Source organism: Aquarana catesbeiana, linkage group LG04 (assembly GCF_042186555.1).
Source record: "Aquarana catesbeiana isolate 2022-GZ linkage group LG04, ASM4218655v1, whole genome shotgun sequence".
Lineage (NCBI taxonomy): Eukaryota > Metazoa > Chordata > Amphibia > Anura > Ranidae > Aquarana > Aquarana catesbeiana.
In genome coordinates this window covers 517,409,815-517,436,045 of record NC_133327.1, presented here as the reverse complement: position 1 = coordinate 517,436,045, position 26,231 = coordinate 517,409,815, and the positions used below count along the sequence as shown (strand labels likewise).

The window sequence follows — 26,231 nt, the reverse complement described above, 5'->3', positions numbered from 1 at the left end:
AGCTCCAGTTGCCACTGCTGCTGCACCCAGTAGCTCTTCAGATCGCTGACCTGCTTCTGTCCGCTGTCATCTGCAGTCCAGCCACCCCTGGAGGATCTCCACTCTGCTGTAATTTCCGGCTGCTTCCCCTTCCACAGACACTCCTACCCACTGTGCTCACGAGGCCACTGTTCCCATTCCAGTGACTCCTGAACCAGAGCTGTAAGAGAGGTCTCCTGCTACAAGTCAGGCTCTACTACCAGGTACCTAACAGAGAGGTTGTGAAAACGTCCCGTGTACATGAAGCCTCAGGCCCCTTTCACACATGCGGACCGTTTAGGTCCGCCTGTCAGTTTTTTAGGTGGACCTGAACCAACGCTCCATGCAGTTCTATGGAGCGACGGATGTCAGCAGTTACATGTCCGCTGGCAACTGATCTGCTCCACTAAATTCAGATGGATGGAAACCCTATTTTGCATCCGTCTGGTGGATTGGATCAAATGGAAACGGAACGCCTGTCCATTTTCATGCGATCTGATCTCCCATAGAGGAGAGCGGGTACAAAAAAGATTCCTCTATGGGACTCTGAAAGGCAGACACTCCTTAGTAATTACTCGGTGTTGAAAATATATTCATATTTTAATTGTAAAGTTAAAATCAAGAAATATAGCATGATAAAATCAAAATTGGATGCATATACAGCTGCTGTGCAATATCAAAACATTATACAAACAACCACTGCACTCTGTCGATATGTAGATAAGACAGATAATTTCTGCCGCGTTTCAAGTTTGTAATAATGAACCTCTTCTTCAGGGTCTAGTGGTTTCAGTAATGAACACAGGTTATCTATAATTGATAGAAAACAAAGAACAGTAAGCATCCATTATTGTACATGAATAAAAAAACATACAACAGTATTGTATGTGGACACTGACCACATGTTTTAGATGATGAATCACCTGTATTGCATCCTAATTAAAAGCACAGGGAAAACTTTGCGGCCAAATGTCACCCACATCCAGCCACATGGAGGAAAGAAAACGTCAGATCCAGGGACCAGCCACAGAGGTCACTCTGCATCCACCCCAATTCTGGACGCACCACAGGGAAAGGTGAGGCCTAGGTTTCTAAAACATAAAGGGTAGGCAAAACGAATTACCACGCTTAAGACTATGATTATATATATATTTGTCTTTATGTTAAAAATTAGTACTAGTCACTTAAAAAAGTGCACAAACCTTGTGGATAGCTGATATAGCAGTGGCCGGGAGAAAGGGATGGAGGATGATATGCAAAAGAACAGACAAGTCACACCAGAGCTAAAAAAAGGGGATACTCCAAGAATAAAGGTATGAGAAAAAATACTAAAACCCTGATGTGGATGTGTGTAGATGGTGAGAAATCACTAAATGATGCAAGCTGCAACCAATTGGATAGTGCTGTGACACCATGACTGAAAACCAAATAATGATAATATATTGGTGCGCTAAGATCAACTTCCCACCCAGCTAAGTGGATGATTGGTAAATATACCTCTAGTGGACCAGAATATATATCCAAATAAGTGCTATACAATAAATATAATCTGTGTCAATGTGAAAATAATAATAACAAAGATATGGGGGTCAAATACCCCTACATATAAATAAAAATGACCATAAAAGTGCACAAGTGAATAGTGGATAGGCAGCAAATCTCTGCTAATTTATAAGCAGGATCAGTCCTATGAAGAAAAAATGTCCAATCTCACGCCTTTAAATTTTCTTGCTGCTTTACTCATATTCACCGTTTGGATGATGATTCACAATAAAAACATGAAAGAACACATGATTGCACAATGATACAAGTACCATGGATCTGTGTAATACATTTAAAGCACTCACATTTGAGTAGTAGGCACCATGGCAACAGGGAAAACCTCCCTAGTTGATGGTGCCCAATCAGATAGGCCAAAAAAAAACAAGGAAAGGGGCGCCTCTGAGAATATATCAAAACACTTTATTAAATTGAACAATATCCACTCACATGTTGTTTTTTTCAAGCTCAACTGGAACTTGCTCCTGGTCTCCTCTGGTGGCAGCCCTGACAGACTCACATATTCTTGCTACCCTGATACTTGCCCCTCTTTGGACTATTATGGACCATATACAAGCAATACTGAGGTATCTGAACATTTCGGCTTTTACTTGTTAAACCAATCAGATAGGCTGGCCGCGTCATAAATGATGACACGGATGGCCCACGTCGCCGAGTGGATGACCCTAACCGAATCCACCAAAACCTGCCCCTGGTGGCCGACTGAGGTGACAGCAAACAGCAAAGACCTACCCAGATGTTAACAACAAAAGGTCAAAAGGGACAAAAAAGAGCTATTTTACATAACAGACGAAAGGGAAGGATTATTGAGTCATAAATAAATGCGTATGATATCCATAAATCATGCATATATGTTACAAGCATGGAGTATGACAATACACCTAGTAATTATATTCTTGCAATATACAAAAGATGGTATGACAATGCAGACAGTGTGTAATGCAAAAGAGCGTAGAGACTAGGGATGAGCCGAACACCCCCCCGGTTCGGTTCGCACCAGAACCTGCGAACGGACCAAAAGTTCGCACGAACGTTAGAACCCCATTGACGTCTATGGGACTGGAACGTTCAAAATCAAAAGTGCTCATTTTAAAAACTAATTTGCATGGTATTGTCCTAAAAAGGGTTTGGGGACCCGGGTCCTACCCCAGGGGACATGTATCAATGCAAAAAAAACTTTTAAAAACGGCCGTTTTTTCGGGAGCAGTGATTTTAATGATGCTTAAAGTAAAAAAAAAAAAAAAAGTGAAATATTCCTTTAAATATCGTACCTGAGGGGTGTCTATAGTATGCCTGTAAAGTGACGCGTGTTTCCCGTGTTTAGAACAGTCCCTGCACCAAATGTCATTTTTAAAGGAAAAAATCTCATTTAAAACTGCTTGCGGGTTTAATGTAATGTCGGGTCCTGGCAAAATGGATGAAAATCAGTGAGACAAACGGCATGGGTACCCCCCAGTCCATTACCAGGCCCTTTGGGTCTTGTATGGATATTAAGGGGAACCCCACACCCAAATTAAAATAAGGAAAGGTGTGGGGCCACCAGGCCCTATATACTCTGAACAGCAGTATACAGGCGGTGCAAACAAGACAGGGACTGTAGGTTTGTTGTTAAGTAGAATCTCTTTGTAATTTTGAACGGGTACATTTTTAACGTGTTTAGCTCCAGCCAAAAAATCTTTTTTAAGCTTTTTGGAAAACATAGGGAAGGGTTATCACCCCTGTGACATTTGTTTTGCTGTCTTTCCTCCTCTTCAGAAGATTTCACCTCACTTTTTGTCCCAATGGATTGGAAAGCATCAGTGGAAAGGAGAAATGTTTTTCCCATATTAACTCTTACAGGAGAGAATTTCCCTTCCTAGGGGTAGATTTCATCTCACTTCCTGTTGTCTCCTTCCGTTTGCAAGTAGGAGTCGTTTGTAAGTTAGTTGTTTGAAAGTAGGGTCCTGCCCTATATACTCAGCAGAAATTTGGGCCTTAGGTGTTGCTGTGGCCACAACACTGTAAGCCCTCACAGGGCCCTGCTGTGAAATATTAGATCAAGAATTGTAATTACATGCCCCTGTTGAACAGGAGCTGAAAAATTAGGCCTTAGGCACTGGTGCTGGTGCCACAACACTGCAACCCCTCACAGACACTCTAGTTGGAACGCAGGAACGAGCCCTGCTGCAAAGTATTGCATCAAAAATTGTAATTACACGCCCCTGTTAAACAAGGGCTGAAAAATTGGGCCTTAGGCACTGGTGCTGGTGCCACAACACTGCAACCCCTCACAGACACTCTAGTTGGAATGCAGGAACGAGCCCTGCTGCAAAGTATTTCATCAAAAATTGTAATTACACGCCCCTGTTAAACAGGGGCAGAAAAAATGGGCCTTAGGCACTGGTGCTGGTGCCACAACACTGCAACCCCTCACAGACACTCTAGTTGGAACGCAGGAACGAGCCCTGCTGCAAAGTATTGCATCAAAAATTGTAATTACACGCCCCTGTTAAACAGGGGCAGAAAAAATGGGCCTTAGGCACTGGTGCTGGTGCCACAACACTGCAACCCCTCACAGACACTCTAGTTGGAACGCAGGAACGAGCCCTGCTGCAAAGTATTGCATCAAAAATTGTAATTACACGCCCCTGTTAAACAGGGGCAGAAAAAATGGGTCTTAGGCACTGGTGCTGGTGCCACAACACTGCAACCCCTCACAGACACTCTAGTTGGAATGCAGGAACGAGCCCTGCTGCAAAGTATTACATCAAAAATTGTAATTACACGCCCCTGTTAAACAGGGGCTGAAAAATTGTGCCTTAGGCACTGGTGGTGGCGCCCAGAACCAAAAATGTTCTTACAAGCTATCAGCGTGATGATTGAGGAGGAAGAGGATAATTACTCAGGGATAGTCACTCAGCATCAGCATAGGCAGTCTTTGAAGGGATCTGAGATTTCAAAAAAAATTATTCGGTTACATCAGCATCAGGTGCTTGGTAGCTGGTGGTGATCCAAGACTGATTCATTTTTATGAAGGTCAGTCGATCGACCGAGTCAGTGGACAGACGCACCCTGTGATCGGTTACCACGCCTCCAGCAGCACTGAATGTGCGTTCCGAAAGAACGCTGGATGCAGGACAGGCCAGTAGCTCAATTGCATACTGTGCAAGCTCTGGCCAGTGATCCATCCTCAAGACCCAGTAACCCAGAGGATTTTCGGTGGGAAAGGTGTCCAAGTCTGATCTTGCCCCTAGGTATTCCTGCACCATGTAAAACAGACGCTGGCGATGGTTGCTGGAACCGATCATACCTTGGGGCTGCGGACCAAAAAATTGTCTGAACGCATCGGTCAGACGGCCACCTTCTCCACCGCTCCTTCTTTGACTGACCGAAGCCTCAGCAACACGTTGTCCAGAAACAGGAGTTTGTAACCTCCCAGTCTCTGGGAACGCGTTGCACAGACCTTTCTGCAAGGCCTCCCAAAGATGTTTCATCCTCTGCTCCCTCTGCGATGGCAAGATAAGGTCCGCAACCTTATCCTTGTAACGTGGATCAAGGAGGGTTGCCAGCCAGTATTGGTCCTTCTCCTTGATACCACGAATACGAGGATCCTTACGCAGGCTTTGCAGGATCAGGGAGGCCATGCAGCGTAGGTTTGCTGAGGCATTCGGTCCGGAGTCCTCTGGGTCACTAAGGACGACATGGTCCGCAGCCACCTCCTCCCAGCCACGTACAAGTCCATGTGTTTCTTGGGACTGATCCCTTAAAGACTGCTGCTGATGCTGAGTGCCAGGCTCCACCTCCATACTGACACAATCTTCCTCCTCCTCCTCCTCCTCCTCCTCGTCCTCTTCCTGTGTGATCGGCGGGCACGCAGGAACACTGTCTGGATAAAGGGGGCCTTGAGAGCTAAGGAAGTCCTCCTCTTCCTGCCTCTGTTCTGCCTCAAGTGCCCTGTCCATTATTCCACGCAGCGTGTGCTCCAACAGGTGGACAAGGGGGACAGTGTCACTGATGCATGCACTGTCACTGCTCACCATCCTCGTGGCCTCCTCAAATGGTGACAGGACAGTGCATGCATCCCTGATCATGGCCCACTGGCGTGGGGAAAAAAACCAAGCTCCCCTGACCCTGTCCTGGTGCCATAGTCGCACAGGTACTCATTGATGGCCCTCTGCTGCGTGTGCAGCCGCTGCAGCATAGCCAACGTTGAGTTCCACCTGGTGGGCATGTCACAGATTAGGCGGTTCTTGGGCAGGTTAAACTCCTTTTGGAGGTCTGTCAGCTGAGCACTGGCATTATATGACCGGCGGAAATGCACACAGACTTTCCTGGCCTGCCTCAGGACATCCTGTAAGCCCGGGTACCTGCTCAAGAACCGCTGCACCACCAAGTTAAGGACGTGAGCCAAACAGGGCACATGGGTCATTTGTCCCTGTCGGAGGGCAGAGAGGAGGTTGGTGCCATTGTCGCAAACCACCATTCCTGCCTTAAGTTGGCGTGGCGTCAACCACCTCTGAACCTGCCCCTGCAGAGCTGACAGAACCTCTGCCCCAGTGTGGCTCCTGTCCCCCAAGCACACCAGCTCAAGCACCGCATGGCATCTTTTGGCCTGCGTACTTGCGTAGCCCCTTGAACGACTACGGAGCACCGCTGGTTCCGAGGAAGAGGCCATGGAGGAAGAAGAAGAGGAGGGGGTGGAGGAGAGAGGTGTGTCACAATCATTAGCATTTTGGAGGCGTGGTGGCGGAACAACCTCCAACACTACTGCACCTTGTCCTGCATCCTTCCCAGCTGCCAGCAGAGTCACCCAATGCGCCGTGAAACTTAGGTAACGTCCCTGTCCATGCCTGCTGGACCATGAGTCAGCGGTAATATGCACCTTACCGCTGACCGCCCTGTCCAGCGAGGCATGGACATTGCCTTCCACATGCTGGTAGAGAGCCGGAATCGCCTTCCGTGAGAAAAAGTGGCGTTTGGGTACCTGCCACTGAGGAACCGCACATTCCACAAACTCACGGAAGGGGGCAGAGTCTACCAACTGAAAAGGCAGCAGTTGAAGTGCTAGCAATTTTGCCAAGCTAGCATTCAACCGCTGGGCATGTGGATGGCTGGGAGCAAACTTCTTTCGGCGGTGCAGCAGCTGGGGCAGGGAAATTTGCCTGGTACAATCTGACGTCGGTGTACCAAAATCAGATTGCCCACAAGTACTTGGCTGTGACACACCTAATTCTACACCTTCATTCCTCTCAGTGCAGGTCTCAGAGAGGACTGAAGGTCTAGTGGGGTTGGAAATCTCAGCTGATGAGGAGCAAGGAGAGGTCCTCTTTGTTCTTTGGTGTGGGTCTTTTAGATACGCTTGACAACGAACTGCATGGCAGGTCAACATATGTCTGGTCAAGCATGTGGTACCCAAGCGGGAGATGTTTTGGCCACGCGAGATACGCTTGAGACATATGTTGCAAATAGCAGCGGTGCGATCTGATGCACTCGTCTCAAAAAAGGCCCACACCAAAGAACTTTTTGAATAACGCGCAGAGACTGCAGCGCCCTGCACATGTGGAGCTTTGGGGTGTGATGCAGTCAATGTGCTGCCCTTAGGCTGGCCCCTGGAGGGCATCCTGCCTCGTTGGTGATGTGCCACCTCCTCCTCCTCCTCCTCTCTCCTATCAGGCACCCATGTTGAGTCAGTGACCTCATCATCCCCTCCCTCCTCATCACTGGAGCAAACCTGGCAGTATGCTGCAGCAGGGGGAGCATGACTGCCAGATTGCTGTCCTTCTTGGGCACCCCCTCTGTCCGTGCTCATGTTACTGCCTTCATCGAGCTTAGTATTATCATCAGAGCCTTCCAAACGCTGGGCATCCTCCTGGAGCATGTACCCAACACTGTGGTCAAACAGTTCGAGGGACTCCTCAGGAGGACATGGTGGGGCTAGGGAAGGAGTCACTGATGACATTGAGCCGAGGGAAGAGGCCGCTGCTTTGCCAGACAAAGTACCCTGGGCATGGGTGAGAGAGGATGAGGAGGATGAGGACGGCTTGGTCATCCACTCGACCAAGTCTTCCGCATGTTGCGGCTCAACACGGCCAGCTGCCGAAAAAAATGCCAAGCGTGTCCCATGGCCACGTGCTGATGAGGATGCACCGTCTCCACGACCAGCACTAGACACAGAGCCTGCTTGCCCTCTCTTATTGGCTTGTGACTGTCTGCCTCTCCTTCTTGGCCTTCCAGACATACTAATGGCCTGTAGCTGCACTAAGCTGGGATATATATATATATATGTACTGATACTGCAGCTAGCAAAATCAACTGCCTGCCTGTAGTATGAGAACACCACCAACCTTCTACAGGTAGCTTTAGCTGAACACTGTGAGGTGGACGCACCCCACTAACTTGTAGGTTTAGCTGAACACTGTGAGCAGGACGCACTGCACTAACTGTAAATAGTCTAGCTGCCTGACTGTGGTACTAATAGGATCAAAAGAACACCAGCAATTTTCTTCAGGTAGCTGTATTTACTGTAACAAGACAAGCCTGCCTGTCAGTAAGAAGATAACAGAAACGGATCTAGCTGAACACTGTGAGCAGGACGCACCCTACTAGCTTGTAGGTTTAGCTGAACACTGTGAGGTGGACGCACCCCACTAACTTGTAGGTTTAGCTGAACACTGTGAGCAGGACGCACCCCACTAACTTGTAGGTTTAGCAGAACACTGTGAGCAGGACGCACTGCACTAACTGTAAATAGTCTAGCTGCCTGACTGTGGTACTAATAGGATCAAAAGAACACCAGCAATTTTCTTCAGGTAGCTGTATTTACTGTAACAAGACAAGCCTGCCTGTCAGTAAGAAGATAACAGAAACGGATCTAGCTGAACACTGTGAGCAGGACGCACCCCACTAGCTTGTAGGTTTAGCTGAACACTGTGAGGTGGACGCACCCCACTAACTTGTAGGTTTAGCTGAACACTGTGAGCAGGACGCACCCCACTAACTTGTAGGTTTAGCAGAACACTGTGAGCAGGACGCACTGCACTAACTGTAAATAGTCTAGCTGCCTGACTGTGGTACTAATAGGATCAAAAGAACACAAGCAATTTTCTTCAGGTAGCTGTATTTACTGTAACAAGACAAGCCTGCCTGTCAGTAAGAAGATAACAGAAACGGATCTAGCTGAACACTGTGAGCAGGACACACCCCACTAGCTTGTAGGTTTAGCTGAACACTGTGAGGTGGACGCACCCCACTAACTTGTAGGTTTAGCTGAACACTGTGAGCAGGACGCACCCCACTAACTTGTAGGTTTAGCAGAACACTGTGAGCAGGACGCACTGCACTAACTGTAAATAGTCTAGCTGCCTGACTGTGGTACTAATAGGATCAAAAGAACACAAGCAATTTTCTTCAGGTAGCTGTATTTACTGTAACAAGACAAGCCTGCCTGTCAGTAAGAAGATAACAGAAACGGATCTAGCTGAACACTGTGAGCAGGACGCACCCCACTAGCTTGTAGGTTTAGCTGAACACTGTGAGGTGGACGCACCCCACTAACTTGTAGGTTTAGCTGAACACTGTGAGCAGGACGCACCCCACTAACTTGTAGGTTTAGCAGAACAATGTGAGCAGGACGCACTGCACTAACTGTAAATAGTCTAGCTGCCTGACTGTGGTACTAATAGGATCAAAAGAACACAAGCAATTTTCTTCAGGTAGCTGTATTTACTGTAACAAGACAAGCTTGCCTGTCAGTAAGAAGATAACAGAAACGGATCTAGCTGAACACTGTGAGCAGGACGCACCCCACTAACTTGTAGGTTTAGCAGAACACTGTGAGCAGGACGCTCTGCACTAAATGTAAATAGTCTAGCTGCCTGACTGTGGTACTAATAGGATCAAAAGAACACCAGTAATTTTCTTCAGGTAGCTTTATATACTGTAACAAGACAAGCCTGCCTGTCAGTAAGAAGAGAACAGGAACGGATCTAGCTGAACACTGTGAGCAGGAAGCACTGCACTAAATGTAAATAGTCTAGCTGCCTGACTGTGGTACTAATAGGATCAAAAGAACACCAGTAATTTTCTTCAAAACACTGTAACAAGACAAGCCTGCCTGTCAGTAAGAAGATAAAAGGAACGGATCTAGCTGAACACTGTGAGCAGGACGCACTGCACTAAATGTAAATAGTCTAGCTGCCTGACTGTGGTACTAATAGGATCAAAAGAACACCAGTAATTTTCTTCAAAATACTGTAACAAGACAAGCCTGCCTGTCAGTAAGAAGATAACAGGAACGGATCTAGCTGAACACTGTGAGCAGGACGCACTGCACTAAATGTAAATAGTCTAGAAGATAACAGGAACGGATCTAGCTAAACTGAATACAGTGTATATATATATATATGCAACACCTGGGATGCATATATATAGACAATACACTTTAAGTGCAGCTAACTGACTGACTGTCCTGCCTAATCTAGCTAACTCAAATGAAATGACACTGTCTCTCTCTCTCTCTATTTCTCAGCACACCGGAACACACTGCACAGGGCCGCCGTGCAGGCGGCCTTATATAGTGTGGGGCGTGTACTAAATCCCCTGAGCCATAATTGCTGATGAGGATGCACCGTCTCCACGACCAGCACTAGACACAGAGCCTGCTTGCCCTCTCTTATTGGCTTGTGACTGTCTGCCTCTCCTTCTTGGCCTTCCAGACATACTAATGGCCTGTAGCTGCACTAAGCTGGGATATATATATATATATGTACTGATACTGCAGCTAGCAAAATCAACTGCCTGCCTGTAGTATGAGAACACCACCAACCTTCTACAGGTAGCTTTAGCTGAACACTGTGAGGTGGACGCACCCCACTAACTTGTAGGTTTAGCTGAACACTGTGAGCAGGACGCACTGCACTAACTGTAAATAGTCTAGCTGCCTGACTGTGGTACTAATAGGATCAAAAGAACACCAGCAATTTTCTTCAGGTAGCTGTATTTACTGTAACAAGACAAGCCTGCCTGTCAGTAAGAAGATAACAGAAACGGATCTAGCTGAACACTGTGAGCAGGACGCACCCTACTAGCTTGTAGGTTTAGCTGAACACTGTGAGGTGGACGCACCCCACTAACTTGTAGGTTTAGCTGAACACTGTGAGCAGGACGCACCCCACTAACTTGTAGGTTTAGCAGAACACTGTGAGCAGGACGCACTGCACTAACTGTAAATAGTCTAGCTGCCTGACTGTGGTACTAATAGGATCAAAAGAACACCAGCAATTTTCTTCAGGTAGCTGTATTTACTGTAACAAGACAAGCCTGCCTGTCAGTAAGAAGATAACAGAAACGGATCTAGCTGAACACTGTGAGCAGGACGCACCCCACTAGCTTGTAGGTTTAGCTGAACACTGTGAGGTGGACGCACCCCACTAACTTGTAGGTTTAGCTGAACACTGTGAGCAGGACGCACCCCACTAACTTGTAGGTTTAGCAGAACACTGTGAGCAGGACGCACTGCACTAACTGTAAATAGTCTAGCTGCCTGACTGTGGTACTAATAGGATCAAAAGAACACAAGCAATTTTCTTCAGGTAGCTGTATTTACTGTAACAAGACAAGCCTGCCTGTCAGTAAGAAGATAACAGAAACGGATCTAGCTGAACACTGTGAGCAGGACACACCCCACTAGCTTGTAGGTTTAGCTGAACACTGTGAGGTGGACGCACCCCACTAACTTGTAGGTTTAGCTGAACACTGTGAGCAGGACGCACCCCACTAACTTGTAGGTTTAGCAGAACACTGTGAGCAGGACGCACTGCACTAACTGTAAATAGTCTAGCTGCCTGACTGTGGTACTAATAGGATCAAAAGAACACAAGCAATTTTCTTCAGGTAGCTGTATTTACTGTAACAAGACAAGCCTGCCTGTCAGTAAGAAGATAACAGAAACGGATCTAGCTGAACACTGTGAGCAGGACGCACCCCACTAGCTTGTAGGTTTAGCTGAACACTGTGAGGTGGACGCACCCCACTAACTTGTAGGTTTAGCTGAACACTGTGAGCAGGACGCACCCCACTAACTTGTAGGTTTAGCAGAACAATGTGAGCAGGACGCACTGCACTAACTGTAAATAGTCTAGCTGCCTGACTGTGGTACTAATAGGATCAAAAGAACACAAGCAATTTTCTTCAGGTAGCTGTATTTACTGTAACAAGACAAGCTTGCCTGTCAGTAAGAAGATAACAGAAACGGATCTAGCTGAACACTGTGAGCAGGACGCACCCCACTAACTTGTAGGTTTAGCAGAACACTGTGAGCAGGACGCTCTGCACTAAATGTAAATAGTCTAGCTGCCTGACTGTGGTACTAATAGGATCAAAAGAACACCAGTAATTTTCTTCAGGTAGCTTTATATACTGTAACAAGACAAGCCTGCCTGTCAGTAAGAAGAGAACAGGAACGGATCTAGCTGAACACTGTGAGCAGGAAGCACTGCACTAAATGTAAATAGTCTAGCTGCCTGACTGTGGTACTAATAGGATCAAAAGAACACCAGTAATTTTCTTCAAAACACTGTAACAAGACAAGCCTGCCTGTCAGTAAGAAGATAAAAGGAACGGATCTAGCTGAACACTGTGAGCAGGACGCACTGCACTAAATGTAAATAGTCTAGCTGCCTGACTGTGGTACTAATAGGATCAAAAGAACACCAGTAATTTTCTTCAAAATACTGTAACAAGACAAGCCTGCCTGTCAGTAAGAAGATAACAGGAACGGATCTAGCTGAACACTGTGAGCAGGACGCACTGCACTAAATGTAAATAGTCTAGAAGATAACAGGAACGGATCTAGCTAAACTGAATACAGTGTATATATATATATATGCAACACCTGGGATGCATATATATAGACAATACACTTTAAGTGCAGCTAACTGACTGACTGTCCTGCCTAATCTAGCTAACTCAAATGAAATGACACTGTCTCTCTCTCTCTCTATTTCTCAGCACACCGGAACACACTGCACAGGGCCGCCGTGCAGGCGGCCTTATATAGTGTGGGGCGTGTACTAAATCCCCTGAGCCATAATTGGCCAAAGCCTCCTTGGCTTTGGCCAATTACGGCTCTCTGTTAAGGCGGTGCTGTGATTGGCCAAGCATGCGGGTCATAGTGCATGCTTGGCCAATCATCAGCAAGCAATGCACTGCGATGCCGCAGTGAATTATGGGCCGTGACGCGCCACACGAATTTGGCGCGAACGGCCCATATCGTTCGCAATTCGACGAACGATCGAACAGCCGATGTTCGAGTCGAACATGGGTTCGACTCGAACACGAAGCTCATCCCTAGTAGAGACATAAAAAGGACAATTAGGGGTTCATATCATTTGGCTCCCATTCACATCCCCCTGAAAACGAAACCTTCCAAAAAAGGCCTAAAGAATTTAGCCTTGTTTAGGTCGGCATTTAAGCGAAAAATCTCTGTTCATGTTGCAGGAGGACTTTATTCCAATCACCTCCACGCATGCCGGGGTGTATGCAATCTAATATTGAAAATTATATTTTTGGAAAATTCCTGTCATAGATAGCAATTACATGTCTGCCAAGACACAATATGTCTGTACGCTCGCTGCCAGAGTTCCTGCATTGTCTTGCCTACATAGTAGCACGCACAGCCACATAGTAACATATAACCACACCAGAAGTTCAACAGTTTGCATAGTGTTTAGGCTGATATTTTTCTCCATTAGGTAACCTGATGTTTTTTGATATGTTCATAAACTGACAGTAGCCACAACCCCCAGATCTATATGTCATTTACAGGGATCCCTCTTCCCACCTCCTCCCGTGAATTCACTTGCGACTAATTGATCTTTTAAAGATCTGGCCCATTTAAACATAAAGGAAGGAGTCTCAGATACAAAAGGACCGATAGTTGGATCGAGTTTCAACACATGCCAATATTTTTCAACAATGTTTTTTATAGTTTTATGTTGATTTGAAAATTTGGTGATGATACGTATTGTGTTCGTTTTATTTTTAGAAGACGTAGGATTGTATAGGAGATCATGTCATGTTCTCACAACAGCCCTTTTAAAGGCTTTTTTCAAACATGTAGTTGAATATCCTCGTGCCAATAATCTTTCTTTCACAAAATCTGCTTCCTTTTTGAAGATGTTATCGTTTGAACAATTCCTTCTAATCCATAGGTATTGACTATATGGGATCGAGAAGATTAGGGGTTTTGGGTGGAAGCTACTTACGTGCAATATTGAACAACCGTCTGTTGGTTTGCGTTAAAGAGAACTGGTTAATAAACCATTTTTGTCCTTATGGATTGTTATATGCAAAAAGGTAATGGAGTTGTAGTCAAACATCATGGTAAAAGTTGAATTTTAGTTCAAAACTATTTTAAATATTTGTGGGGGCAGAGTAGGGGGTTCTGACTGATCGAATTGTCCCAATAGGTGTTCAATATTGATAAGCTCGATTACATCTGGAGGATCGTTTTGCTCCACAAGTGCAGAGTATCCAGGGCTGTAAGATCTTGTGATTTAAATCTTGGTTGGTGGGGCACATCTTTTAAGTACATCTGTTTCAGAATAAGTTTTCGAGCAAAAAGTTGAATATCCTAGAGGATCCTAGAGAATATCCTAGAGGAGAGCGGGGCTCTGACAGGTCTATCTCTGCACAGTGAGCAGAGACGGACCTGTAATCCACCGGCTCAGGGGGGATCAATGGATCAATCGCTGCTGAGCAAACGGAGTTTGTGAAAGCTGACACTATTGTGTGAAAGGGGCCTTAAAGTACAGCAGTTTTGCCTTACAGATCTTTAGAACTCTGATGGGTAGATTATTAACCCCTAAAAGGCTGGCGCCTCCTAGCCCTTTAAGAGGTTCCTGATGCTGGGAACCGGGGCGGGGTTTCTGATCATGTGACCGCTGTGATGGCTGTCACAGTGGTCACATGATTGGAAAGCTCCAGATTGCAATTAGAGATAGAAAGCTTTCCGTTAGCCACTGATAACTGTGCCTGGAGCGCACAGGGTGCGCACTCTCGGCACAGCTGTCACGTACCTTACAGCGGAGCCCGAAATGATGAGGGTGGCCTCTTGCACGGTTCCGGTCTAAGCACCCCTGGTGGTGGGTACAGGGAGTGCGAGGGCAACAAAAGTGTGCAGGTGCCTGCAGGCAGGAGGCTGGAACTTGGAGATATAGGAACCTCTGCTGAGGAGATGTGGAAACTGATCACCAAACTTGTTCAGCAGGAGCCAGATCAGGATCAACTGCAGAATCAGGAACAGGCAGGAGTCGGCAATAGGCTGGCAGCGGGGTACCAAGTCAGAAGGCAAAACCGTAGTCAGGAACAGGCAGGGGTTGGCAACAGATGGGCAGCAGGGTACAGAATCAGGAGGCAGAGCCGTAATCATAAGTTCAAGCCAAGGTCAGTATTGCAGGTAGAGGCAGGTTCAGCAGGCAGGGGAGATCCAAGAGAATGGTCAGAAGATAGCCGGGTTTTCAGGAACAAGGTCAATCAGGCAGAGTAACAACAGGAACACAGGAACGAGCTGAAGACAATCCAGCACTGATGCTAGGCAGACTCTCTGTTTATATAGGGTGCTGTGTGCCAGGATTCGCGCCAGCGTACGTGTGTACGCACATGCGCATTAGCAACTTAGCTCATTGGCACATGCGCGTTAGCACATTAGCACCTTGCCACATTGGCGCATGCGCGTTAGCACATTAGCGCTTTGGCACTCGCGGGCGCACGTTAGCACGCGTGCGCGTTCGCATAGTGGTGCCATTGTGCATGCCCACCCTGGATCTCATTTGTCTCTGGCTATGGTTCCTTGCATGCACCTTGGCATTAGCAGAACGAGGATTGGCAGCTGCTGCACGGAGACGGGTGCTTGCTGTGTGAGTTCTCTGACAACAGCTCTTTACATGCAGGTACAAATATATGCGGCTGCCTTGGTGTTAAGGCCTATGCACCAAGAGGCCTCATATACTGTATGCACTGGCCCCCACTCCCCCGTTTTGACAGCTAGCGTGGGATCTCCACCCCCTCCCCCGTTAGCTGTCACAATCTGAAAAAAACATGCCCCTGTGGGGGGTCCGCCCACCTGGCCGCATCATCCATTCACAGCATTCTGTGAATGGGAAAACTACAAGGTCTGACATCTTTTGTGGAATGCAATATTACAGAGTATGCTTTATTGTAACAACGTTTTTTCTTGTTAATGCATTGTTTTTATGCTGAGGTAATAATAAAGTTGATATATAGTATGCTAACTATGCTCTAAGTAAGGACAAAATGATGATTCAATGATACCGCTGTCCCTATGGTAACGCTGACGCTGGCACGATTATAAAACTGAGACTTGAGCGTCACATGACTATCCTTGAAAAAGTCACGTGTCGCGTGACGCAACCCGTTGGAGGAGTCAGTGACGTCAGCCACAGAGGCTAAGTCAGCAGCTGGTACGAGCGGTGTGAGAATCCACCGCTCTCTGAAGCGGCTGATTGTTCTTCCAGGCTATCATCTCATTTGGGCTTATGTGAGTGCACTCTGAACAGTGCTGCACTATTCTTTCTATTTAGAGATCATTGCGCAATGATGTTTTATCTCTTCTTTTATTACATGTACTGGGGACATTGAGGAAAATCTGGTGAATCAATACATCACACAACAGTATTTGGATTTTGTATGTTTAGACCAAACATCTGGTGGAAATATTTTATTACACAGCGGAATTTGAATTAATCACATGTTTTGAGTATTTTTAACATCTATGGGATTGTCCGGATGGATGATGGGATACTCAATTTAGATTGTTCATGTATGTGCACATTAGGACTTTATTTGCACATTTCACTGCAACTTTGCAATTTTTCACTTTATTGGATTAATGAACCCATGCACATTTGAATATTCACTTTGGTAATTTTTGTTTTTTGGGTATTTATATATATTATATATGGTTTTATCACTTGAGCACACATATTTATTTATTGCTCCGTGTTTGGAAGGTTAATATCAGCGCAACTTCCATTAATTATTTATTCAAGGTAGTTTTAGGTGTCTATACACTCATGTAGTTTGCGGCTTTTATTATTTGGCTATCTTCCAAAAGTTTTTTGCACTTTATATTTATTGTATCAATATTGATTCATTTATTTTCACCACAGCGCTTTAGTACTATTTTTTCAATCTTTACAAGGTGCCGTCTAGGTTCATAAAACCTTCTCGGAGGTTACGGGCCTCTGCGTGAACACATTTTTTCGATAGACCCTGGGGCGTGAACCCTTTCCTCCTCTGACATTCCGCTGCAGTGGGTGCATAGGTTCAAATATCTGGGTGTTATAATTTCTCACTCTGCTATTGATTTTGTCGAGTTGAGCTTAATGCCAATTATTTCTGATGTCAGGGGAAACTTACGGCATGGGAGAAATTTTTATTAGAATGAAAGTTTTACCCAAATTGACATACCTGTTTAAGAACTTCCCCCAGTGGATACCTAAAAAGTTTTTTGTCCAGCTTAATAAGAGGTTTTCCTTTTTGTGGGGCCCCTGTCCAGCCCATTAGAAGCAGGCCACGCTAATGAGACCCTCTTTGCGCGGGGGGGGGGGGGGGGTGGGTTGGCCATGCTGGACTGTTTTAAATATTATCTAGCTTCACAAATAGTTACTGCCTACTGGTGGCTTTGCTCTGACACATCTAACACTGCCACTGTCCTCTTTGAAAGCCTTCTAGTCTCTTCTTCTCTGGGGAGCCAAGGCCTCTTACCCCCTGATGCCTTCTACGCTCACCACCCTTAAGGCCTGGAGCGTAGGATTAAATCTTGAAACCCGCACTCCGTAACAGTTCCCCCCGAACACCACACTATGGTGAAATCCCACCTTGCCTTATTTAGATTCTCTCGACAAAATACTAAATTAAATCACTGTCTTACCTGCCTGACCAAGGGAAGTTACTTTCCTTCTCTGATATTCACATGAAATGCAATGTCCCATTTTAGTAGCCAATTTTCTCATTCACCTGTGGTCCTCTCCATGTCAAACCTTGAAGGAATTCTACATTCGGAATGCTCAGCAAAACCAATTTCTGCTTTATATATTCACTTGTGTATGGTTAATCTTACGGACTTGGCCTTCCTTTGGCAAAAAATGGCTGGCTGACATACTCAACCTTGACTGAGATGATTGGTCAGATATTTGCAACTCTCCCTTTAAACAACTGGTCTCTCTTAGGGACAGACTCATCCAAATCAAGATAGTGCACAGAGCCTACTTCACCCCATGCTGGCAATTAAATGGATCCAAACACCCCTCAAAGTTGTTGGAGATGCTCTCACCAGTTGGAGGATTTTACTCACATCTTTTGGACTTGTCCCGCCATCGCTCATTACTGGGAGGCAGTAGTCTGTATCATCCATCTGGTCTCAAGTATTGCATTCTCCCCCTCCCCAAGTGTCTGCTATTGGGCTTAATTGAGGATTTGCCCCCCACAGTAGCTGAACTGACATTACTGGTGCTGCTCTTATTTTATGCTAGAATAGCTATCACCCTTACCAGAAATTGACCTTTGGAGGATTGGGCTGGTTAAAGCAGCTATGCTTTCGAAAAGGACCTGAATCCATGTCTCTGTAACTGCAAGTAAGTTAAAGGAGTTTGTGATAAATAGGTCATGGATGGTGGTAAGTTTGTTGCAAGCAGAGAAGGCATTCCAAAGGGCATAGGAGAAGGGGAGGCTGGTTCTACGCAGAAGAGGAATAGAAATTAGATTGTGTGGATTGCGGCTGCTGTCAGAGGATAGGGGTGCTGGGTATGTTGGCCAAAGGTAAATGATGGAGGTCCAGGATTTGGGGAAATATCTCCAGAGGTTAGGAGAAGCAGAAGGGTGAGAGAGGTGATATGGGAGCGCGACTTATGTGGGGGGACACTTCCCAGTATCCTGGATGTTTTAATGGTATGTGGGTTCAGAATTAGCAGGAGCTGATGAGTGCAGTAATACAGTGAAAACAGGAGAGAGTGTGGTATATGTAAGTTGTGGAGTGGAGAAGAGGGGTGAAGAAGAGAGAGTTTAAGGAGAGAGGATGCAACTGTGAGAAGAAAAAGTAGGAAATGCATGAAAAGCAGACTGGATGAGAGCTGAAAAAAGTTCTATGAGCAATCAGGTCACCTGTAGTCTGTTTAGTGTGTTGCAGTAGTCTGTTGTGGATGTTCGCTTTGTGCATTAGCTGAAGTGCTGAGCTGAAGTTTAATACTAGGTGTAATCCTGGACTCTTGCCATCTCAACCTCTGCAACATCTCCAAAATACGCCCCTTCCAAACCAATGACACCACAAAACTCCTAGTTCACTCCCTGGTCATCTCTCACCTTGATTACTGCAACTCTCTCCTCACAGGATTACATAGGCTATTCCCCCTTCAGTCCATCATGAATGCTGCTGCCAGGCTCATCCACCTTACCAACTGTTCAGTGTCTGTTACTCCTCTCTGTTAATCCCTCCACTGGCTTCCATTCGCCTAATTAAATTCAAAATACTAACAACTTACAAAGCCACCCACAACTCGGCCCCCAGCTACATCAGTAACCTAGTCTCAAAATACCAACCTACTCATTCTCTTTGTTCCTCCCAAGACTTCCTGCTCTCTAGTTTCCTCATCACTTCCTCCCATGCTCACCTCCAGGACTTTTCCCGACCCTATCCTATCCTAGAGAACTCTCTACCACAGTGTATGACTATCACCTACTCTGTTTTCTTTTAGATGATCCCTAAAAACCATCTTCTTCAGAAAAGCCTATTCTGCCCCTACCTAACAACTGTACTTTTATTTTCTTGATCAGATCATCCGCCCACAGCCATTACATTTTGTATCACTTGACCCTCCCCCTTAGATTGTAAGCTCTAACGAGCAGGGCCCCCTGATTCCTCCTGTATTGAATTGTATTGTAACTGTACTATCTGCCCTCATGTTGTAAAGCACAGCCAAACTGTTGGAGCTATATAAATGCTGTATAATAATAATACTTTTCACTTAAAAATTGGAAAACCTGCACCCCCAAAAAGTTGTGCTGAGTAGCTATGGGGCTTCAACTGCATATCTCTCTACTTTGTCAAACCGATGAAAAGTAAGAAAAAAAATAACAGGCAGGTGTAATTACTGAAGTAGCTTCATAGTTACATAGTTGGCGAGTTTGAAAAAAAGACACAAGTCCAACCTATGTGTGTGATTTTATGTCAGTATTACATTGTATATCCCTGTATGTTGTGGTCGTTCAGGTGCTTACCTAATAGTTTTTTTTTAATTATCGATGCTCCCCACTGAAACCACCCCCTGTGGAAGAGAATTCCACATCCTAACCGCTCTTACAGTAAAGAACCCGCTACGCAGTTTAAGCTTAAACCGCTTTTCCTCTAATTTTAGTGAATGGCCGCATGTCTTATTAAACTCCCTTTATATGGAAAAGTTTTATCCCTATTGTGGGGTCACCAGTACGGTATTTGTACATTGAAATAATATCCCCTCTCAAGCGTCTCCTCTCCAGAGAGAATAAGTTCAGTGCTCGCAAACTTTCTTCATAACTAAGGTCCTCCAGTCCCTTTATTAGCTTTGTTGCCCTTCTCTGGACTCACTTCAGTTCCAGCACATCCTTCCTGAGGACTGGTGCCCAGAAATGGACAGCATACTCCAGGTGCGGCCGGACCAGAGTCTTGTAGAGTGGAAGAATTATCATTTATCTCTGGAGTTAATCCCCTTTTTAATGCATGCCAATATTCTGTTTGTTTTCCTTGCAGCAGCTTGGCATTAAATACCATTGCTAAGCCTGTCATCTACTAGGACACTCAGGTCCTTTTCCATCCTAGATTCCCCCAGAGGTTCTCCCCCTAGTGAGTAGATTGCATTCATATTTTTGAAACCCAAATGCATTATTTTACATTTTTCTACCTTAAACCATTTGCCATGTGATTGCTCACCCCATTAATTTGTTCAAATCTTCTTAGAGGGTTTCCACATCCTGCGGAGAAGTTATTGCCCTTCTTAGCTTAGTATCATCTGCAAATACAGAGATTGAGCTGTTTATCCCATCCTCCAGGTTGTTTATGAATAAATTAAATAGGATTGGTCCCAGTACAGAACCCTGGGGGACCACACTTTCCACCCCGGACCATTCAGAGAACTCCCCATTTAGCACTACCCTCTGAACTTGCCCCTGTAGCCAGTTTTCAATCCATGTACTCACTCTATGGTCCATGCCAACGGACCTTACTTTGTACAGTAAACTTTTATGGGAAACTGTATCAAATGCTTTTGCAAAATCCAGATACACCACGTCTACGGGCCTTCTGTTATCTAGATGGCAGCCCACCTCCTCATAGAAGGTTAATAGATTGGTTTGGAGTGATGTGCTTCAGGCATTAGATTAATGGTAACTGTCAAATAGATGTTCATTCAGTTGTATATTTAGTTAGCCAACAAATGTTATTTTTCTGCTGCTGTCTATGGCTAACATGGTACAGCACTTTTAATGGCAGAGCAGTGAGAGTAGCAATCGCACATCCTTGGCTGGTAATCAGTAGGAAGGGGGGGAGTACCAAAAGAAAGCTAATATTTAAGTGAAGTGGAAAATTTCTTTAAAGCTTTAGAAATAAATAAGTTTAGATATTCAAAATATTCATGGGCAGAATTTGTATTGGTTCCCCATGGTGCTCATTGCAGGTATGGAATGTAAGGTATGAAGGCAGACCAGCACACGTCTGCAGAATGCTGGTAATTTATAGAAGTGTCTAGGTTGACTCCCAGCTCATTACATGATCTTCATCACAACTGAAAATAAATTCTTTGCATAACTTCAATTAATCTTTTGTATGTGTACCATTTTCAATCTGAAATTATTTCAGATGTATTTATAGACATGTAAGTTATATTCTTTTGAAATAAACAGGTTATAGAATTTCCATTAAAAAAATACAATGTAAATAAAACCAGGATATCATCAGCTAAGACAGTATGAATCAGAAGCCTAAATCAAATAATGCAAAAGAAGTCGAAGAAAACAGAATGAATATGGAGCAGATTTACATCACCTTTAAAATGTATCATTAGGGGAAATGTTCTGCTTTTTTGCCTCTCTCCCCCCCCACCCCCATAACTTATTTTTTAGGGGGGAGTGGGTACCTGGTTTTGACAGGTACCCACTCCCACTTCTGCTCGGATGCCCCCCTTCTTCACCGCAGCCTTCTGGGACACATCACAGGTCCCAGAAGACTGCGGGTGGGACCATTCACAAAGTGTAGCGCGTCTCACTCAAGCCCTTTGGGAAGCTGGTTGTGAAGCCGCAAGGCTTCACTGCCAGTTTCCCTTAGTTAAGATGCCAGCGCCTAGACCCAAAGCATATTGAAGAATCGGCCCAGGTGAGGAAAGCTCTGGATCCCTGGACAGGTGAGCTTCCTTATATTAAAAGTCAGCAGCTACAGTATTTATAGCTGCTGACTTTTATTTTTTTAGGGGTAGACTGAAGCTCCTCTTTAATTCCATAAACCCAGTGTTAGGGAAAAATGTATATCTTTTGTACTATACTCATAGACAGCATCAGTGATACCGTTTTTTTTTGTACGTTGATATTATGCCTTGGCTTAAAGACAGTATCGGCACCCTAATCTGATTCATTAGAACATAAAAAAACATTTTTAGGTAGTTTCTCCTGCCGCGTCTGATTTTGTATCTAGTAGTAGTAGTAGTAGTAATAGGCCAGAAATGAGTGGTGACAGCAGCAGACATAACAGATCTAAAAGTTATTGGAAGGTTAGCTAAAGTCCTCATCTTAATACCAATTGCCAAACAGTAGCAAACCAGTTTCATAGCATGCCCCTTCTTTACCTGCAGATGATCTTTTTTATGCAGTACTGTAGTTGTGTGTGCTTTGTCTACAAAGTTTAATAAAATGCCAACTCGGAGTGCACAAAAACACTTCAAAACAACAACTAGAGACGAGGTAGTTATGCTGCAATAAAAAAATGACAGTGCCATTTTTTGGAGACAAAACAGACATATGGCTATGCGACTCCATGTAAACATAGGTAGATATTTTCAGCAGTGAGCATCTAACTATCCCTGGAAACACTCAGAAATCTCTCATTGATCATTTATAGCACTGTACAACACACTGTAATGTGTCTGTAATTCCAGGGAGGTACAGAAAATTTTAGCAATGACCATTAACATCTATCTGTCCTCCTTGGAAAAACATAAGAATCTCTTCATAATTTTACTGCTACACAAATGCACAACATATAGTTAGTGTGTCTGTGACTTCATATAAATTTAGACAGACGCTTTCAGCAGTCAGCAACAGGATTTGCCTTTAGTGATGCAGTTTGTTATCTTACACCATATCTGCTCCAAGACGCACACAATAAACAAAAGTTGCTGTAACCCTGACTTTTATAGGGTGGCATATAAGAAAGTTTCCATGGTTCAGTGGCCAGGAAGTGCACTGTTGGTGACGGCTTGCTATGGTCATGAATGGCTACAATAGTTCATCATTTTCTCGAACTGTGTACAACTTGGGTTTGTGGTGAACTGAACCTGAAACTTATCCCTACTGCTGAGGAAGCCAAGTTCAAAGTACAACAAAGAAGCTACTAGGTTTGAGGGAGGAAAAAAACCCCTCAGCATAGACTTTATTCTTTTGTTATAAAAAGCTCCATGTTAACACAATGTTTGTCACACTGCTACTGATAGGCGCAGTAGATGAATCCTATTTTAATTCTTACCATGGGTTGCAGTGCATTTTCAACGCTCTTAGCGAGTTAATCTAGCGATTCTAGATGTTTTTTATTGCTCTACCACCCTGATATAATGTTATGCCTACTCCATTTGGGGGACTGTGATGTATAATATTTACTTTCTGTGTCATGTTGGTGACTATCCTCAATATGTATGTTGATACTTTGCATTTTATATGCCAATGTGCTATTATGCATTTATATGGGATGATCCATGCCCTATCTTTGGTCTAATAAAGAATACAATTTTTTACATATGTATATGGTTTTGTCTGGCTCTACCCCACGCACCTCATCTAAAGTCCCCCCCTCCCCCCCCTCTTTTTTGCAAAGGCAACCAGAGATGGAGGCGCAATATTCCCCGTTGCGTCTCATTTAAAGTCCTAAATATTCCCTTTTTTTCTTTTATTAGCGAGTTAATTGTGGTAAAAAAAAAGATGTAAAGATTATATGTACTTTTTAAAAACTGCAACAATGAAAAAATGAAAAACGTGAACAAAAAATGAAAAACAAACAATCAGGCATCGCAGGGAAGGACGCTCTTTGCATTTTTTTGTCATTACATCGTATGCACAACATAGTATATGCCCAATATACTTTATGGTGTGTATCTTTTTTTATACTTCTTCAATGCTTCTTTTACAGGTATGTATTTGGACAGATGCTGGCCCACACAGCCCTTGATTTCCATTAGCAATTCAAATTGAATATGGCTAAAAATAGCAATGTCGTCTGGAGGGTGTCAGAATTACAAAGTGACAAATGTTAAGCTTTGCATCAATTTTCTGTTAGAAAACATATGTGGCTGAGCATTCCCTCATAAGCTTATAAAGATGAGTGTTTTACCTTTGTGGATCCCCCCCAAATAAAATAAACACAATCAGCATTTTAGCCTAACATTTTTACACTTGTAAAGAAAATAGTGCTATGGAAATTATATATAAGCGCTGCAGTCTTGACATATACAGTAGAGCACAGTAATATACCACACATTACCAGGACCATGAATCTCCCAGTAGAAAACTGCTGTTGAAAATTACATTATTTTTAAAATTGCAACAATAATTAGCCCTAGACTTAGGCCTCATACACACTACTCGTTTTTTTTTTATTCACGAATGAAAAAAAAAATGACAGCTCAGGTTAAAGCCACTGTACTAACAAGTCGATTAGTACAGTGATCTCCCCTGCTGTGCTATTGTATTCTGAGAGGTGGACAGCCCCCCGGCCAGAACACCCCGGTCAGTGCTCTCAGCCATTGGCGCCGGTCAGGAGCTGGTCGGCAGACCTTTTTCTGTCATGACCCTTTGACAGAAGCCTGCTGGACTGGTTGCCATACGTATGGGCTGAATGTGAGCTGGTTTCTATTGAACTGGCCGATGCCGCCCACCATTCCGTACTAGGCTTAACATCATATGACAGATTTTCATGCTTCAATGTGGGATCCAATGTGGGATCCCTCTAGAAACCTTAACCACTTGCCGACCGCCGCACGACTATATACGTCGGCAGAATGGCACGGGCAGGCAAAAGGACTTACAGGTACGTCCTTGCCTGCCCGCGGGTGGGGGGTCCGATCGGACCCCCCCCCGGTGCCAGCGGCGGTCGGCAAATCTCCCCCGGCGATCGGAGGTGAGGGGGAGGCCATCCATTCGTGGCCCCTCCCTCGCGATCGCTCCTGGCCAATGGAATCATTTCCCTGCCTCTGTATTGTACACAGAGGCAGAGGAAATGATGTCATCTCTCCTCGGCTCGGTATTTTCCGTTCCGGGCCGAGGAGAGAAGACTGTAATGTGAGTGCACAACACACACACACAGTAGAACATGCCAGGCACACAAAACACCCCGATCCCCCCCCCCGATCGCCCCCCGATCCCCCCCCAATCACCCCCCCCCCTGTCACAAACTGACACCAGCAGGTTTTTTTTTTTTTTTTTTTTTTTTTTCTGATTACTGTATTGGTGTCAGTTTGTGACATTTACAGTGTTAGGACAGTTAGTATTACCCCCCTGTAGGTCTAGGATACCCCCCTAACCCCCCCTAATAAAGTTTTAACCCCTTGATCACCCCCTGTCACCAGTGTCGCTAAGCGATCATTTTTCTGATCGCTGTATTAGTGTCGCTGGTGACGCTAGTTAGTGAGGTAAATATTTAGGTTCGCCGTCAGCGTTTTATAGCGACAGGGACCCCCATATACTACCTAATAAATGTTTTAACCCCTTGATTGCCCCCTAGTTAACCCTTTCACCACTGATCACTGTATAACCGTTACGGGTGACGCTGGTTAGTTTGTTTATTTTTTATAGTGTCAGGGCACCCGCCGAATAAAGATTTAGCCCCCTGATCGCCCGGCGGTGATATGCGTCGCCCCAGGCAGCGTCAGATTAGCGCCAGTAACGCTAACACCCACGCACGCAGCATACGCCTCCCTTAGTGGTATAGTATCTGTACGGATCAATATCTGATCTGATCAGATCTATACTAGCGTCCCCAGCAGTTTAGGGTTCCCAAAAACACAGTGTTAGCGGGATCAGCCCAGATACCTGCTAGCACCTGCGTTTTGCCCCTCCGCCCGGCTCGGCCCAGCCCACCCAAGTGCAGTATCGATCGATCACAGTCACTTACAAAACACTAAACGCATAACTGCAGCGTTCGCAGAGTCAGGCCTGATCCCTGCGATCGCTAACAGTTTTTTTGGTAGCATTTTGGTGAAATGGCAAGCACCAGCCCCAGGCAGCGTCAGGTTAGTGCCAGTAGCGCTAACACCCACGCACGCACCGTACACCTCCCTTAGTGGTATAGTATCTGAACGCATCAATATCTGATCCGATCAGATCTATACTAGCGTCCCCAACAGTTTAGGATTCCCAAAAACGCAGTG

The 26,231-nt window shown here is 45.0% G+C and overlaps 1 protein-coding gene across 1 annotated transcript in view; it reads right to left on the bottom strand.

Annotated features, from left to right (window-relative positions):
- Positions 1-719: 719 nt before the first annotated feature.
- The window catches only part of ARV1 (ARV1 homolog, fatty acid homeostasis modulator), a 109,875-nt gene continuing 84,363 nt past the window's right edge, over positions 720-26,231 (bottom strand). Inside the window, exons 6-7 of the transcript XR_012243950.1 lie at positions 942-1,109; positions 720-828 (exon numbers count right to left, since the gene is read on the bottom strand). The gene's annotated coding sequence lies outside the window, so the exon portion shown is untranslated. The remainder of the gene's footprint in view (positions 829-941; positions 1,110-26,231) is intronic.